Consider the following 14,825-nt stretch of genomic DNA (forward strand, 5'->3'; position numbering starts at 1 on the left):
CACACCTGGAGATGCTCACGATTTCAGAGTAGATGAACCTCTGGTTCCTCTTCTCCCTCCCCCAAACTTTCACAAATCAGTTGGGAGTTTAATTTTAGAGCTGTGCTTTAGAACGTCTGGCTTAGTTTTGAAATATATATATAATAAATGAACACAAACATATATTTATATTCATAAATATATTATAAACATATTTCTGGTCATAAAAATACATTTATATTATAAATATATTTATATTTTCTAAATTTTTATAAATTTTATAAATAAATATATATTTATATATTAAATATATTTATATTTATATATTTGTGAAACTTCACAAATATATAAATTTGTATAATTTATAATATATAAATTCATATAAAAATATATAAATTATATATTTGTGAAGTTTCACAAATATATAAATATAAATATATATTTATATTTTCATACATACATATATATATTCTGGTATATATACCGGTTATATATTATATATATATATAATATATATCTCAATAACTATTTCAGATCCCCCCCCTTTTTTTTGCTGCATATGTAATCAGGACAGCCTAGGTCAGGACCATGAAGCAGCCTTCCCATCACAGGAGTGGAACGCTTGGATTTTAGTTGCCGTCTTTACTTGTATAAGCCACAGAGACAGAAGCTAAGCCTGTTGCCCAGCTGTGGTTCGGTTGGTCCGTGATAGGCCTTGAGCGGTTAGCCTTGGTTTCAGATATGTGTAAGTAAGCCATGGTGATTTGAAGTTGGGGGGAAGGAGACTGGTTGATGACATTTGCGGAGGATCTGTTGAGTAAGCGGGAGAGTCATGTTTCTAAGGTGCGTTTGGTTACTTCAGGTCAAACAGATTTGCACGAGAAATGTGTGCACCTAGAAACATAAATTGCATGCTTAATAATTGCATGTGTGGTGGGGGAAGTTTTATGAGGGCCTCGAGGAACATTGGACTTATAGGCCGTACGTGCTCAACAGCGGTGCGGAGAAAGCACGGGGGTCTAGTGGGAAGCGACTAGAATCTGGGTTTACGGCCCGTGGGTGCTCAGACTCAGATCACTACCTTGGTGAGGAGACCGGGACACAGAGCTGGGAAACGCCTCGGGGCTAACAGCGGGTGCAGAAATCTCGTGCTTTTCTTTATTAAAATGAAATACTCAAGTTTTGTGGGAAACATTAAGTTTAAAAAAAATCTCAGAACCGTTTACCTGGTTACACTCTGGAAATCTGGCAAGAGGAAAGGTGAGTGATTAAGGTGGTTTCGGTCTAAAGCACAGTGAGTGCTCGGCGCTCGTGGGCACAGCTTGGTTTGGCAAAATTGGTAACACACCCTCCTCGGGACAGAAGCCCGCGGCTGGGCAACTCAGGGCAGTGCAGGTCAAAGGTTAACTGCGTTCATGTTATTTATTTAGGAAGATGTACAAAAGCCTTTATTATCCTTGGCTTTTGATGGCCAAGCTGTCAATCCCTCGCTTTCATGATTGCATTTTCACCTAAAAATGTTTTTAAACAACCCAGTATCAAAACAAGATCTATGTACCTCAGGTAGAAACACGTCGAATGGCATGGTACGTGTAATGCTATGTACACTGGCAGCTTCGTTCGTTAGATACCGATCCTGTGAGCTCTTCCTTTGTTCCTATAAGTTTAGTTACTATTTCAGGAGAGAAGGTAATTTATGGTTAAAAAATAGGGTGGAGGGAATGTTCTCTACTATTACTAAAAAAAAAAAAATAAAAATAAAATCCCCTTTCAAAATTAAGCTTTCAGCTCCCTAATCTTTTCGGGGAACACTGACTACCTGAAAAAAAAATGGTAGGTGTCTTTGAGTCTTAGGGGGGGTTTAGCAACAAACCATTATTGTTTGCAGAGCGATTCTTCTGGGAGAGCGCAGGCTGTCTTAATGACAGCTTATGCAATAACAATCCATGATATAGTACTTACTTGGATGTAGCAACGACGGTGCTTTAAGCCAAGAAGAAGGAGGAAAAAAAGTCAGTATCTTGTGCGTGAGAAGCTTGTAGATACCCTGAGGTGACTTCATATAATTCTAAAATAGCAGGTAGCTTCTTGCATAGCTAATCAAGGCATCAGCGCCCGGAGCCAGTGGAGGTGGCTGACAGTGTACTTTGGTTTCAGATGCATTCAGCTCTTTTTGAGTGATATGAGCTTAATTCATATTCTGGTTTCTATACTAAAAGTTTATGTGTTCGGATTTGGCAAATATCCTCCCCTGTAACCTGACAGCTCGTGCTTTGATAAAGCTGCGGATCTTAATGTCTTACTTGCATTTGTTCGTTTGTTCCTGATGGGTGGGGAGAAAGTTCGTACCACTGAATAAAGGGAAGAGGGATTTTTTTTGGGGGGGGGGTGCATTGGGTTATAACCCACTTTCCACTTCCATTCGTTGTTCAGCAAAGGGCAAAGGTAGCCCATCTGGAAAACTTGAAATCCACACCGTGGGTGCGTGGAAAGAACTCACAGAGAAAGGAGTCATCCCTGCTTTGTAAAACAGCTAGGTCCCTAGAGCGTTTTAATTGACAGTATCTTGAGGTTTTCCAAAGAAAGTCTCATGTCAGCGAATGGCTTTGGTCTGTCATGTCCATCCAAGGTCTGGACTACATGTTTGGTTCTGCAAATCCCTCTCCTGTAGGGCATCGAGGAAACAGTCTCTTGTTGGGGCCGTTGGCCCCTTGCTAGGCAATCCGGTCGTGAGGCTCATGAGCCTCACAAGACAGAGGGCTCAGCCTCAGTGCTCAGGAAGCTACAAGTGGAAACGCCACATGCAAAGAGCCCATAATTTGACTCTAGTAGATATTTAGCAGCTTAAATGAAATAACAAGGAGTACACTCACCCAGGCGCCATCCAGGAGGATTTGGTGGGTATTTTACATTCCACTCCTTGAAAGGAAAAACATAATTTTTTATACTTTCCCAAGATATATGAATATTTTGGTATGCAAAGAGATAACACAGAGCATACCTTTAAGGTTGACTCAAGTTCTGTTTGGCCAAAGGGATTTACTGCTATCAGTATAATGCAGGCCAGTCAATCAAGTTGAATTTTTCTTCCAAATCAGTGCATTCGAGTTCACCCAGGCAGCCGCTTGCTTTCTGGGGCTGGTTTGTTCACAGGCTATTCGATTTTCTGGTACATGGGATCAACAAATATGAATGCCGTAACTTGACGCCCTGTGCCAGTTTTTCCTTACTTCCCGGCCCTAATTCTGAGGGGTCTTTTGTGGTCTCGGTAATTTTTCCTTTTAGCCACTCAGAACTCTATGAGTCTAAACAGAGTTTCTCATTCCTCCCTCTTCCAGTCTCGTACGCCTTCAATCCTGATTCTGCTTTTGATTCCCTCTACCCCCGCCCCTGATATCCTCGTACAGTCCCTCTGTGTCCCCAAGATGGACTTCTGTCACATCGACAGGACTGAGGGCCACTGTTACCCTGGCAAAAGCGCTCAGGATCTGCAGTGAGAACAGACTTGGGGAAAACCTGCCTTTGCACTTGGTGTCCGACTGCGGTTACTGCCCAGCTATGGTGTTGGGAAAGTAATAGGACTCGCTTTCTCAGTAGGAGCAGGAAAGTGAAGTACTTAGCATATGGCTTGGGTAGTTAGTGCTCAATAAAACATTAGTTCTTATGAATAGCGCTGATTTTCCTCACCTTGATACCTCCTCTTGCCACAGGCAGCAGAATTGTCTTCCTTCCCCCTGGATATCAATCAAGCTGCCGCACTTCTCAGAAATCCCTGGTCTCTGCTAGTCTTGCTGGCTCAGGTTTGCAGCCTCCCGAGCCATCCCTGCATACCTGCCTCATGCTCACGTTTTCTCTGTGCCTTTCCAGCCCCATGGGGCAAACAGCGCTGGCCGTTCCACTCTTGTATCCCTGTGCCTTGGAACGTGCTCCTCCTGGCGTGTCGCCCTCTTTCTCTGCCACTTGGTAACATTCTACTCATCCCCGGAGGCCCTGTTCTAGGGCCAGTTCCCCCAGGAAAACTCTTTATCTAAATATATTTTTTAAAAGATTGTATTTCTTTATTTGACAGAGAGAGAGAGCAAGAGAGCACAAGCAGAGGGGAGCAGCAGGCAGCAGGAGAGGGAGAAGTGGGCTCCTCACTGAGCAGGGACCCAGACACGAGGCTCAATCCCAGGACCCCGGGACCAAGACTTGAGTCAAAGGCAGATGCTTCATTGACTGATCCAGCCGGGCGCCCCATAACTAAATATATTCCGAAGTCTAGTTTGGCCGTCTGTTGGAACTGATGACTCTTATGGCCACGGTCTCACAGCACTTTGCTCGTACGTACCTCTAGCTAGACTTGCTCCATGGTGTTTGGTAATAGAGTTAGCCGCTCATACCTGTCTTCTTCAGGGGATTCTAAACAACTTCAGGGCTTGAACTGTGGCTGTAAAAATATCTCAGGGTCTACACAATGCTTTGCTCATAATATATGACCAATAAATGAATTAAAATGAGGTGTTATGGGGGATAGTTTCTAAATATCCGGAAGTGGGCTGGAGCCACTGCTTTAGGCATGTTTATCACAAATCTTAGGAGGTACGCGTGGCTCTGGTGATATGAGTGGACCCTCCAATCTCTCTGCTAGCCAGTAGCAGGCAGAGTCCTCCCTCATGCCAGAGCCTTAATTAGAGAGCAGATGCAAGGTGAGCCGGTGGGTGGGCGCCATCTTTCCCTGGACTCCCAATGGAGAGTTTAAGGGACAGGGTTTCATCTTCTACAAGAGGGTAGAGAGAGGGAGAACTACTCGTGGTTGGTACATAGTCCCAAAATGTGATTCTGGGTCACTCTCTGGTGAAATCTGGACAGGGAGAGTTGAGATCTATCCCTGGATGACAGGAGGTTGGCATTTCACAGAAAGCTGGATTTCAGCGTAGAGGACATGCTTTGTCATTGGATAAAAAGTTCACTAGTGTGCAGAGGGGAGAGGCAGCCAGAGTATCTGTGTGGAGGCTGCTGCTCTTCCATGGAAACCTCTTCTCCCCTTCTTTTCCAGAGACAGACTGGCAACTGGGACGTGGCTGGCCGTCCGGCTCAGGACCGAAGCTCCTGGCAAAGTTGGCTGCTAGGTTTTAGGCAAAGAAATGTACTTAAAATTTATGTGTGCAACTTCTCACTCATTTCCTGAGGGAAAGTCTCTGGCACTGGATCTCCACTTTTTCTTCGGTTTCTACTGGCTGGGATGGTAGCCATTAAACTGACCTTGGAAGCCAACTGTTGAAGATGGCTGAGCTGCATCAGCCTGGCTCACTGACCACCAGTGGGGAGGGGGTGGGGAAGGAGAGCCTCCCGGGGTAGACGGGCAGGATCAGTCACTGTGCCTCAATCATTAGAGGAGCTGCTTGGTCCCCCAAAACAGGGTCTTTTCTTTTTCCAAAGCTCTCCCCAAATATTTGTTGAACACAACTATGTGTTAGGCCCTTACTCTGTAAGGGAATAAAAACAAGAATGAATGATTCTTGGTCTCTGTCTTTAAGAAGTTGATAGCTGGGTCCAAAAGGTAAGACACATAGTGATACAATGAACCCTAGAGGCATGCCCTTGCCAGACCACAGAAAGGTGTATTAGAAGCTCTAGGAAGAGAGACAGATCCCTTTAAGCTGTAGTGAGCTAGGAAGTCCCATGAAGGAGCTGGTTTGGAAAGACAGAGAGATGCAAGGAAGACATTCTGCATGGCAAGTACCATGTGTGTCTTGAGATTGGGGGGGTTGATAGCGAACTCACAAGTCTGGACAGACTCTAGCGATTTGTTTTGCACCAGGGAGTAGCAGTGGTTACCTCTGGAAAAGGTGTTGGGGTGTGACTCGGGAGAGTCTTGAATACCCAACCGCCTGGGGGATGGGTTTCTCCCCAGCAGCCAATGGGGAGCTGTCTATGGCAGCAACATTGCATACCGCAGCGAACCTTCCAGTTTGCATGTAGTAACCCAAGCAACATTTTGTTTGTTCACAAATCTGTTGTCCTGGCGCCTTGTAGGAAGCTGTGAGAAATCTGCTTTGGCCTCCAAAGTACGGTTTTCTACAAATAGCTGGTTTGTGTACCAAGGGCCTCCGGCCATTTCCACAGAGCAAACGGCAGGGGAACAAATACATGGATGACTGTGTCAATGGTTCAACCCTTTCCTCTTAACTCCACCTTGAAAACAAACTTCCCCTCATCTTCCTAGACTCCCATTTTCTACCCCAGTGACTTCTCACTGCACCTGTCTTTGTGTAATTACTTCTTCTTCTTCAAAAAAAAATGCAAGTAAACTTTGCGTGTTTAATCCCATTCTTCTTACCTCACTAACTGGCATTTTATTGATTTACCTGTTCGAGAAGTCATGTTCTGACTTGGCTTCTCTGCAGTTACCCTTGTTTGTTTGTATTGATTAACCACCTGGCAACACAGGCTTTCAGGGAGCCCTCCTTACTAACTGGTACCCTACATGCACGTCGATGGGATTGGGTAGGTTTTTCCAGCTTTACCTAAACATCTCTTCCTTTTGAGCTGGTGGCGAGTATCTTGAAACCTGAGAAGGTCAGGCCCGGGGAAAGTTGACTTCCTAGGTGTTTTTCTTCACTCCAACGAGTTAGAGGCCTGTGGTCTTGAAATGGTAAAAGTTTAGATGAAGGAGAGCTTGAATGCAGCTGGCAAAATTTGAGTCATCACTTTCAACTTGGGCGGGCTCACATTAACTTCAACGTGTTCCCCACACATGTGAGGATGGGAGGCCAAGATGCCAGAACAGTATTCCATAACCCTTTGTCCAACAGTGACCTTCTGAAATGATTAGTCAGATGTGGGAGAAGATGGTGTAAAAGGAAGAAGGCTTCTCAGATGTTTGACTTGTGTAGAAGACATTATTCTTGCCAGTATGATGGAAAGTGTTGTATAATTCACTTTAACAGTGCAGAAAATCAGGAATGGAAGTTACTTTTGGGTTGTGGGCGGGGTGGGGGGGGGGAACCAACCCATTTTTCAAATGTTGCCATCTCAGTAACTTCTTAAGTTATGGAATATTCTGTGGCTCTAATCAACAGAATTGTGATCAACAGTGTGGTGATTTTGTTTCTTTTTTTATCACATTCTGGCATGTTGTATCTAAACAGGTCTTGCTATCTTAACTGCTATGTCTGTGTTTCCCTTCTTAGAAGAGCAGGACTATCGTTTAGAGAAGAGAGCCTATGCCGGATCTGGCATCACAAGGAGGCTTGCTGCAATACGGGTTTGGAGGGAACAGCATGACCATTTATTTATCTCCATCCACATATGGATCAGCTTGTGTTTTTCTACCTCTCCCTGGCAGTTGCTATTTCTTCCTTTAGCTTCTACCTTTTGTTCCCCCTACACATTACTTTTCTTAGTTTCTCCATATCCTTGTTTTTGTTTTTAAAGTTTATGGTTGGGGAAGAAGAACCATGGGGAACGATGGCCAATGGGTATAGAATTTCTTTTGGGAATGATGAAAATGTTCTAACATTAACTATGGTGATGGCTAGATGACTCTGAGTATACACACAAAAAAAATTGTAAATGGTAAATAGGTGATTTCTTGGGCACCTGGTAGAGTCGGATTCTGTGTGGGCCCTGGGATGAGCAGTAAATGAAATCAGTGCATTCCCTCTTCTTGAGGGATTGACATTCCAGTGATGGAAATAAATACTAAATAATGAAAAAAATGATATCATATAGTGATAAATACTCAAAAGAATATTTGAAGATGAGCAGATTGAAGAGAGTTTATTTTACTTTAACATGGACTCTTCAGGAGAATTCTCTCTGAGAAGGCAGCATTTCAGGTGAACCTGAATGAGGGAAGAGCAACCCAGAGATGTGTGTGTTTGGGGCAAAAGCGTGCCAGACAAAATAAACATAAAGGGTAAAGTTCCACTGGGGCTGGAGCAGAGAAGAGGGTACATTATGCAGGTAATGTATCAAAATCAAGAGCCCTTGATTTTGTTGTAATGGCAATGGGCATTCATTGGAAGAGCATAAGTAGGGGCATGCTATAGTTTGATTTCCATTATCTTTCTTTCTTTCTTGGTTTTATTTATTTATTTGACACAGAGAGAGAGCACAAATAGGCAGAGCAGCAGGCAGAGGGGGAAGTAGGATCCCCAGAGCCAGATGCAGGGCTCAATCCCAGGACCCTGGGATCATGATGCGAGCCAAAGGCAGATGCTTAACCGACTGAGCCACCCAGGCACCCCTTCCATTTAGAGACCAGGCAGAAGACTGTTACCATGTTCCATGTATGCTTGTGTTGTAGTAAGAGTAGTGGAGATGTAAGAAGTGGTGGATTTTTGAAGCATAGGCCAGTGTATGTGTATTTTATATTTCCTAGCATAGTGTGGCATATACTCTGTTGAATGGACGAATGTTCTGATAGGGCCATTTGGGGGGAAATATCTAAGCAACAACAGAAGGCCAGTGACACATTGGACTTTGGTGCCATGAAATACTGACTTTTGAAGTTATTGGTAGTTGTTGAGTTCTTGATGGAAGCTACCAAGGATTATAGTCCAAACCTGCAATATCAGTAGAGATAATACCAGACTAATTCCCTTGCATTTCACTGTTCATCACAATGCAATGCGGAAAAAGAGGATTTAATTTGAAGTTAAAGTTATTGTGCAACGGAGAAGCAAGGGTAGCTTTACTTTTAAGGCAATCTCTTTTCCATACCTTGATATCTTCTTATCATTGCCTCTACTTGTCCTGGTGACATTTGTTGAGTTATAAATACCTCTAAAAAAACCCTAAAAACCCTGAGGTCTAGAATTTAGAGGGTCAGTATCTTTGTAGAAATGGAAACCATGAGATATGGACCCTATTCTCCGCATGATCCATCTCATTATTTAAGATATAAGAATTGCTAAGAATCAGTTTCCATATTTAGATTTCTGGTTTGCTAGAAATTAACTGCATCACAACAGGTCCATGCTCTGTTTCTGGGAAGCAGTTGGAACGGAAGGGAAAGAACATATTCTTTGAATATCAGTTTTATATCCTGGTTCTGTAGCTTACTGCAAGGGCTTGGGCAAAACACTTCATTTCTCGGTTCAGTGTGCTAAGCTGTAATACGATGGCAGTAATCCATTGCTTTCAAAAGTAACTGCTTTTGAGTATTATTTGTACGGGAGGTCACCTATAAAGTAACTCAAAGCATGGTCTGTTTACTTCCTTTCCCTTTTCTTTCCCGAGGAAGCAGTTGTCAGGTGCAATTTAACTGCTTATCAGTATTGCAGTTGTCCTGAAAACCTGAAGGGAGGTCTCCGGCCCTGTGGAAAAGGTTCATCAGCGTGGGGCTAAGTCGTGTGCAGAGTCTGGCGTCCCTTTACGACATGTAGGGATCACCAAAGTAACCAGGGATTAAGGGAGTGGATGGGTTTCTCTGATGATGTCCGAGTCTCAACCAATGGTAAAGATATACGAGATATAGGAGAGAAGAGAAAGGAAAAGCTAGCTATGCTGTAAGAACACTTGGAGGAAGTGGAAAAGGACTGATGTTCCATTCAGATGCAAGCCTTTGACTTGCTTACGCTTTGTTTCCTCTCCAAACTGGCACTTTCTCTTCAGCTCTCAAAGAAAGAGCAACCATTTGATTTTGTAATGTAAAAACTATTATTGCCCTTAGGAAAAGGATTACTGAACTTTCTGTACCTAGTGTTTATGCCTTTAATAAGCACAGTGTTTCCAAGAGAATTGAATGCCTTTTTGTACTGTGATGTTTTCCTACCACTGCACTGGAGTTTTTGTACCTTAATGTCTGGGAAACTTGTTTTTATAAATTCACAGAAACCTGACAAACAGTAGGAATTTGTTCCTTGTTCTGTAGAGATGGGCAAATCCCTGAAGAGCTTGTTGATTTCATGCTCTCCGCTTCGCTGTGAGCCAGGCGCCTTTCTTTTCTAAGGACAAGATTTATGGAGGGGGAATAAGTTTCATGGGAAATAACAGACTCAGATAACTGCAGCCTTAGCAAGCCCCACCACAGGTGGTGGGCTCATCCGCTCACCTCTGAAAACTCTTACAGGCTCTAGTATTGGATTGAGCTTTACGCTTCACATCTAGTACTGCATTTTGATTCTAACGATGGCATCATGAAAGGTAATGGCATACAAAGACTTGATACTCTTTTCTTTCTTTTTTTTTTTAAAGATTTTATTTATTTATTTATTTATCAGAGAGAAAGGAGCAAGCACAAGCAGGGGAGCGGCAGGCAGAAGGAGAAGCAGACTGCTTGCTGAGCAAGGAGCCTGATGGGGACTTGATCCCAAGACCCTGGGATCATGACCTGAGCGGAAGGCAGAGGCTTATCAACTGAGCCACCCAGGTGCCCCTGAACTGGTAATCTTTGGAATATTAAAGGCCAAAGCATGAAGAGGAACAATTTAAGTGTGGAGCGATGAGACCCGAGAGAAAAGCAAGAATCAGATGGCAAAGTGCTTTGTGTGTCAACTCTCAAGAGTTTAAATTTTATTCTGAGACACTTGGGGACGATTAGGAAAAATCATGGGAGGTTTGTAAGTCAAGAGACGAGATTTGCAGACATATATTTTAGAAAGATCTTTCTACAAGAAAGGGCTCTGTGGAGGTTTGATTTGAATAGCGAGGCAGGGAGGCAGGGAGACCAGATGGGTGGCGGCGAAGAAATCCACTTAAACAAAGCGAGTCTCGAAGTCCATCCATGGTGGTGGGGATGGGGAAATTAGGTACAGGTGGGTGGATGAATCAATCAATGAGGAAACAGTGGTAATTGGAAGACATGATTAATTCACTCTTTTATCTGGACAATTTCTTTAACAATCAATAGATTAAATTGTGTCAAAAGAAACCTTTTTGTAGTTGGTGTCAGCAAGATGGAGTAGGAGATACCAGGCTTCATCCCCTCTCCCTGCCCTGCCTTCCCCCCACCCCGACCCTCACCCCCAAACAACACTGAGCAGCTATCCACAGATGATAGCCTTGGTAGAGCTCAAGAATCCAACTCAGACTTACAGCAACACAATCAAGGAAGAAAAGGTGTAATAACTGTACAGAAAGGATTGGGATGGGAGATTAGCTTAGCTGAGATTTCTGGAGATGGCTGAGCACAGAGAAAGAGGCATAATCAGTCTGAACTGTAGAGCAGGTGCCATGCTGGCCCCAAGGACTCTGGCAACCATGCCACCGAGGACCTCAACAGCCCCCATGGCAGCCGCACTCCCCACAGCTTTCACAGAGGAGAACCTGGTAGTATTCGTTGGCACAGACCTAGTAGCCTCCTCTACAAAGGACACTGGCAGTTTTTGCCCCTGAGATAACCAAAAACCACTACTGTTGAAAATTCTCCAGAGAAGGAGTTGCTGCTGTATTCCTTCCAGAAGGAACTGCTGTTTTGTCACTCTACAGCCAGAGTTGCCCCACAAAACCCCATGCACACGTTGGACCCCAGAGTCATGGCTGCTGCACATGCACCCCTATTTCAGACCCTGCCTCTTTGCGTGTAGGTGCACCAGACAATGACCCCATAGCTGCTCTGCCTGTGCCCGTGTCTTGGCACCGGAGTTACCACTACTGCAGGCTGACGAGTGCCCCAGAACTTGGAGTTGCCGGCGTTCTGTGTGCACTTGCATGCCGAACCCCAGCTCTGTGGGTATTCCACGGCGAACCAGGCATCAGATACTAATGCCAACGCCACTGCTAGGGTGTCCATGAGCCAGACCCAGCATCTGAAGGTCCTCCCCTGGGCCATGGCATCCGCTGTGGGAGAAAAAGAGATCAGATGATCCCCAGCAGCTTTCTCAACAGCCCTAGATACTTTGGTGGACACCCACAGTCTTAAGTATTGAGGACCCTTGCCAACACTGACATTAGCTGCCAGATCTGTGCAGACTACATGACTGATTCTTTCCCAGGTCACCAACTGCCACAAACCACCCAGCCCGCTCCCTCACTCTCACCTGTAGGTAAAGGTCTTCACCTACCAAAACCAATCCATAAAGTGGAGAAGAGGTAATGGCTCCAACAAACATGCAGACAACAGCCCATGGCTACAAAACATGAACAATGAAGGAAATAAGACCTTGCCATATGAACACAAGAACTTTTCAGGGACTGACCTCAAACGAGAGAAACCTACAGATTGCTGGCTAAAGAATTCAAACAAATTGTCTGAAGGAAGCTCAGTAAGCTACAAAAGAACACAGATATTTGACACCCAAAGCAAAGGCAACAGAAGCAAAAATAAACAAGTTGGCCTACATCAAAATGGAAAGCTTCTGCACAGCAAAAGAAATAGTCAATAGAAATGAAGAGGGAACCTATGGAAAGGGAGAAAATATTTGCCCAAAACTATATATCAGATAAGGGGTTAATATCCAAAATGTGTAAGGAACTCCTATAACTCAATAGTAAAAAAATAAAATAATCTGATTTCAAAATGGGCAGAAGGCCTGAGTAGAACATTTGCTGAAGAAGACATATAAAGTGGCCAACAGATTGAAAAGATATTGAACACCAATAATCACTAGTCAATGCAAATCAAAACCACAATGAGGTATCATGACATACCTGTTAGAATGGCTATATTTAAAAACAAAAAACAAAAAACAAAAAACAAGATATAAGTGTTAGCAAGGATGTGGAAAAAAGAGATACTTAGTGCACTGGTGAAATGTAAATTGGTATATCCCCTGTGGGAAACAGTATGGAGGTTCCTCAAGCCATTTGGATCACCGTATCATCTAGCAATCCCACTTCTGGGTATATATCCAATGGAAATGAAATCTATCTTTCATCAAAAGATGTCTGCATTCCCATGTTTATTGCAGCATTATCCACAGTAGCCAAGACATGGAAACAATCTAAGTGTCCATTGATGGATGAATGGATAAAGAAAATGTAATATAAAATGGAATATTTTCTAGCCATTAAAAAGGATGAAATCCTGATGTTTGGAAATCCATGACATCATGGATGAATCTGGAAGGCACTATGCTAAATGAAATAAGCCAGACATAGAAGATCAAATCCTGCCTGGTATCACTTATATGTGGAATGGAAAGAGAAAAAGAGTTGAAATTGTAGAAAGTAGAATGGGGGTTGCCAATTATTGAGGGGTGTGGGAAATGCAGGGTTGTTGATACAGGGTACAGTCTTTTAGTCACGAGTAAGTTCTGAGGGTAATGTACAATGTGGTGACTATACTTAACGATACTATATTATGTACTTGAAATTTGCTGAGAAAGCTGATTTTCAACATTCTCAGTGGACACACACACACACACACATAAACACAAATGTAACTACATAAGGGGTTGGATGTGTTAATTTAGTTTGATTATGATAATCATTTCACAACGTATATGTATATCAAATCATGTTTTACACTTTTTTTTCTAAAGATTTTATTTATTTGACAGAGAGAGAGAGAGAATGAGATACAAGCAAGGGGAGCAGCAAAGGGAGAGGAAAAAGCAGTCTCCCCGCTGAGCAGGGACCCCAATGCAGGGCTCGATCCCAGGACCCTGGGATCATGTCCTGAGCAGAAGACACACGTTAACTGACTGAGCCACCCAGGTGCCCCATGTTGTACACTTTAAATAAACACAACTGTACTTGTCAATTATACCAATAAAGTCAGAAAAAAAGGAATCATTTTCATGTAATATTTACCAGGGGTGTTCAGTCTAGTTGTAAAGACTGTATCTTCTGGACAGAGCTGCTTTTTCATTCGCCTTCAAAACACTGCTTTATCATTATTTAGAATTGCTGTTTAGGAGATTCTCCCTCTGAAATACCAAATTTTATTACAACCAATCAAAGGAAACTTAAAAGAGATAAAATAGTGCATATTTACTTCTCTGGATGTGTACTGTGATTTCTTTTCACCCCGCTAAGCTTTTAATGCTTATAATAGTGTTCATATCATTGGTTATTTTCATGTTAGGGAATAAAGGATATCTACATTGAAAGACACAAAAGTAGTAGTATAGTTTTTAATTATAAAATTTAGAGGATGTTGAAACAGATCTGGTATGCTTGGTGTGGGATTACATATTATTTGGATATTTTCCACCATGTGCCTTCTTTTTTTTTTTTTAAGGTTTTATTTATTCATCTGTCAGAGAGAGAACATGCGCACACAAGCAGGGGGAGAGGCAGACAGAGGAAGAGGGAGAAGCAGGGATTCCGATGTGGGACTCAATCCCAGGACCCTGGAGTCATGACCTGAACTGAAGACAGATGCTTAACGGACTCAGCCACCCACACGTTCCTACCTTGTGCCTTCTTTTTAGGAAGTATTTATAGTTCCTAATTTAAATTTTCTGGAGACACTAGGTCACAGAGGAAGGAGTCAAGTCATCTGTGAAGAGCATAGATTGTTAGAAGAAAGGGGGAGATGTTGGTCAAAGGGCACAAAGATTCAGCTCTAAGGGATAAGTAATTTCTTGAGATCTAATGCACAGCAAGGTGGCTATAGTTAAGAATACTGGATTGTGTACTCAAAATTTGCCGAGGGTTGATGGTGATTGTTCTCCCACACAAACACAAAGATGTTACTGTGTGAGGTGATAACTAGATATGTTACTGAGCTTGAGTGTGGTAATTATTTCACAATTATCTGTCTATCAAAACATTACATTGTCTACTCAAACATATACAATTTTTGTTTGTCTAGTAAACCTCAATAAAGCTAAAAAAAAGCAATATAAACAGCATCAAAAGCTAGACTGTTTACTGTAAAGGAGATGCGTAAATGCCTATCAATAAACCACAAAAATAAAAATAAATTTTAAAGAAAAAAAGAACTTATGTTGCTATATGTATAGTAGGCA

The 14,825-nt window shown here is 42.8% G+C and overlaps 2 long non-coding RNA genes across 3 annotated transcripts; both read left to right on the top strand.

The window, feature by feature from the left end:
• Positions 1–637: 637 nt before the first annotated feature.
• On the top strand, positions 638–13,638 carry LOC309848847. 2 transcript variants are annotated; one of them, XR_014303329.1, is made up of 3 exons: positions 638–724; positions 10,191–10,353; positions 13,410–13,638. It is a non-coding gene; the product is annotated as an uncharacterized lncRNA (long non-coding RNA). The 2 variants fall into 2 exon arrangements; XR_014303330.1 differs by lacking the exon at positions 638–724 and adding an exon at positions 6,377–6,468.
• Positions 835–5,478, top strand: LOC309848846. Its single transcript, XR_014303328.1, has 2 exons — positions 835–1,239; positions 5,018–5,478. It is a non-coding gene; the product is annotated as an uncharacterized lncRNA (long non-coding RNA).
• Positions 13,639–14,825: the final 1,187 nt, after the last annotated feature.

Source organism: Mustela nivalis (assembly GCF_964662115.1).
Source record: "Mustela nivalis genome assembly, chromosome: 15".
In the NCBI taxonomy this organism is placed as follows: domain Eukaryota; kingdom Metazoa; phylum Chordata; class Mammalia; order Carnivora; family Mustelidae; genus Mustela; species Mustela nivalis.